Below are 3,923 nucleotides of genomic sequence, written 5' to 3'. Positions count from 1 at the left end.
GACCCCGCGGCGCCCAAGTCGGGGGCGGCGGGTGAAGGCGGGGCGCCGGCTGCGCCGGCGGAGCCGGCCAAGGAGGCCGAGTGGGCGGGCGCCGGCAGGAGGGCACGGGGACCGCCAAAGCCCGAAGGCAGTCCCCGGGCCAGACGGGATCATCCACCTGACGAGGTCGTCGAAGGGCCGCCGGTGGCCGGCGGTGACGAGACGACAAGGGGTACCTGCTGCTGAAACGGAAACACCATATCATCAAAATAAACGTGTCGGGAGATGAAAACACGATGGGAGACGATATCATAGCAGCGGTAGCCCTTAGCGTTAGGTGGGTAGCCGAGAAAGATGTAGGCGACGGAGCGAGGTGCAAGCTTATGAGGCGTAGTGGCGGCGATGCTAGAATAGCAAAGGCAGCCGAAGATGCGAAGCCCTTCATAAGAGGGAGGTGCACCGAAGAGAAGATGGTGAGGTGTAAAGTTCCCGCGAGTACGACATGGACGGATGTTGATGAGGAGGGAAGCGGTGGCTAGAGCGTCAGGCCAAAAGCGCGGAGGCGCATTGGCATGAAAAAGAAGAGTCCTAACGCAGTCATTAAGAGTGCGAAGGATGCGCTCAGCACGACCGTTCTGCTGCGAGGTGTACGGGCAAGTGAGACGAAAAATCGTGCCATGTGTAGTGAGAAGATTACGAACAGCGATGTTGTCAAACTCCTTCCCGTTGTCTGTCTGCAACGCAAGAATGGGGCGACCAAACTGCGTGAGAACATAAGAATAGAAAGCGGCTAGAGTGGATATAACATCCGACTTGTGGCGCAACGGGAAGGTCCACACATAATGCGAAAAATCGTCAAGTATGACAAAATAAAAAGAAAGCCCGTATTACTTGCAACAGGAGATGTCCAAACATCACTATGAATTAACTCAAATGGGTACGATGCAACAAAGGAAGAAGGCCTAAACGTAAGACGAGCATGTTTGCCGAGGCGACATGCATGAGACGAGTGATCCTCGTTCTTATTACACGTGAAAGAAAAACTCCGAAGTATGTGGCGAAGTGTGGCAAGATTAGGATGACCCAAGCGAGCGTGCCAAAGATCCACTCCGGTGGCGAGAGCGACAGGGGCGGCGGAAGTGGTGGAGGTGGCGGAGTGAACCGGGTAGAGCTCGTCGGGGCTGTCACATCGGTGGAGCGCCATCCGCGTGCGAGCGTCCTTAACAGAAAAACCACATTCGTCAAATTCGTCAAATTCCACTGTGCTCTGATTCTGCATGCTTGTTCCTCGTTAATATTATTGCACGCATGCTGAATTTCTTCAGGCACCATATTTCATCATGCATTTCAAATTCTTCATATTATATGTCAAATGCATGTATGAATTACAAGATATAGGGGGATATCTCCATGATTCAACTCTTCAAGTGTGCATTGCTTCAAAAGCAAATTCCTCACTATGCACATCTTCACGGGGAGTTCTTCCTTATCTTGCAATCAAATTCCTCAATATCAGTACTTACACTTCATATGTTTATCCCCGTTGAAAACTTAACCAATATTGTCATCAATCACCAAAAAGGGGGAGATTGTAAGTGCATCTAGTGCCCCTTAGTGATTTTGGTGTATTGAAGACTTATAGGTTAAGGGACTAATGTGTTTATGAGTGTACACAGGTCTATAAGTCTATGAGGAGTTTGATATTTACAGAGAAAGTCGACCCCTAAAAATGAATATCTTCGACTGAAGATTTTGGTATTCCTGAAGACTTTCATGAAGACTTAAGTGAAGATATTGGTGTGACCGTGAAGACTTGATATTCATGCAAGGAATATGAAGCTTGAAGACTTTCGTTTTCATAGTTTTGTTTTTCTCCTTCTTGAGTCATAGGAAACACCGTACTGTTAAAGGGGGTCGAGGAAATACTAAGGAAAAATTTCCAAGTGATGCTCAACTCAAAATCCTACACCTACCAATCCCTTCGAGTGAAGTCATAGGAAATCTCATACAGTTCAGTCAATTTCTTCAGTGACAGAGACGAAGTTCTTCTGGTCGCTGATGAATTTGTTCTGACTGAGGAGTTAGGAATTCGCCAGTGCGGATTGCCTACACAGTGAGGAACATGATAGCCCTGAGGAATTTCAGAGTCAAATTTCCGACCGTTGCTGTGCTACGCGCTAGCTGTCCCAAAATATCTTATCCACATAACGGTCATATCATTGAAGGGCATTTATGTCTTATCATGTCGGGCTGCTCCCTAGGCTATAAATAGCCGCCCCCTACAACCACTAGCTGGTTGGCTGCTCCGAGAGAAACTGACACTTGTCATTTGAGAGCAACCCATCCTCCGAGGACTTTGAGCGAAAATCATCGTGAGGAAAAAAAACCCAATCCAAACACCTACAAACCCAAAGTGATTGATCATCACTGAAGAGAAATATCCTGCGTGGATCCGACGCTTGTTACCTTTGAAGACTGTGCTTCTTCCAGACGGTTAGGTGTCATGGTCTAGAGCATCCAAGAGGAATTGTGGATCGCCGAGTGACCGAAGTCTGTGAAGGTTTGGAAGTCGCCTGAAGACTTACACGAGTGATTGGACGAGGTCTGTGTGACCTTAGTTGAAGGAGAATACGGTGAGGACTTGGTGTCCTGAGCTGCGTGCTCAGCGACTGGGTGTCCGGGACTGTGTGTCCTCGAGTTTAAATACTCAACCGCTCCAACCAGATGTACAACTGAGATAGCAGTTGGAACTGGTCTACCAAATCATTGTCTTCACCAACCTTACTGGTTCTATTTCCTCAACTCTTTCATTTCTTCATTACTGTGTTGAGTGATTGTTCATATCTGTGTTTGAAGACTTTGACTGAAGACTTTCTCAATTTTCTCAGTTCAATTTCTTCAGTCTGTTTGTCTTCATCTTGTGTTATCCTGTGTTTACGCTTTCTGTACTCTGTAATTGTCTTCATTTCATCATGATGACCATGTGTGTATTTTGTCATGCTTACTTCTGAGTACTTATTCCGCTGCAAGTAGTTCTTCGCTAAGGAATTTCCTCACCGGCAAATTGCTCAGTGAAGAATTCATAAAAATCGCCTATTCACTCCCCCCTCTAGTCGATATAACGCACTTTCACATATTCCCCGGTCATCTTTTCTTACCTAGTGCTCTCGACTTTGTTCATCTTCTCTCTTGCATTCTTACCTCACCTCTTCCTCTCTCTCTTCCGTCTCGTTCCTAAGATCTCGGGACGAGATCTCTTGTTAGTGGAGGAGAGTTGTAACGCCCCGGATCCGTTGCGCCAGGTGTCCTCCAGTTATTCGCCATCCTTGCCATGTCATTTGCTTGTGTGTTGCATTTTTCCATGTCATCATCTGCATTTCATCTGCATGTTTTTCAAAACTTGCATCCATTCGGGTTTCCCCCGGTTCCCTCCATTGTCCGTTCTGAGCCCAACCACACTCGCACGCGCCCGTCGCACCTCTCAGACCTTGTTTCGTGAGCGGGGGGGAAATGTTCTCGGAATGGGATGAAACTTGGCGTGCGGTGTTGTTTTAGAGTAGGTAGACCGCCTGTCAATTTTCGTCGCATTTGGAGGTCGTTTGATGCCCCAACGGATAACCGCGTAGCCCGAAACCCCTCTCTCTTTGCAGCCCAGCCCCTCTTCACCACAGCTGGTGAGCCCATCCAAACCCCCTCCATGCTCTCGGTCGTTCGATCGTGATAGTGTGGGCGAAAACGGCACTCCATTTGGAGTCTCCTAGCTCCCTCTACCTATAAATATGTGCTTCTCTCCCAAAATTCCGCAGTCCAAACCCTAGCTTTTTCCCCTCTCCGCCGCCGGACGAAATCTCCCTCGCCGGACACGTCCGCCCCGCCGCCGCAGCCAACCATGCGCCGCCACCTGTCACCGCCGCCTCCCACCACCGCGCGGCCCGCGGGGGCTA

Source organism: Triticum aestivum, chromosome 2B (genome assembly GCF_018294505.1).
Source record: "Triticum aestivum cultivar Chinese Spring chromosome 2B, IWGSC CS RefSeq v2.1, whole genome shotgun sequence".
Taxonomy (NCBI): Eukaryota; Viridiplantae; Streptophyta; class Magnoliopsida; order Poales; family Poaceae; genus Triticum; species Triticum aestivum.
The sequence above is the reverse complement of the archived record's forward strand: the minus strand, read 5'-3'. Positions refer to the sequence as shown.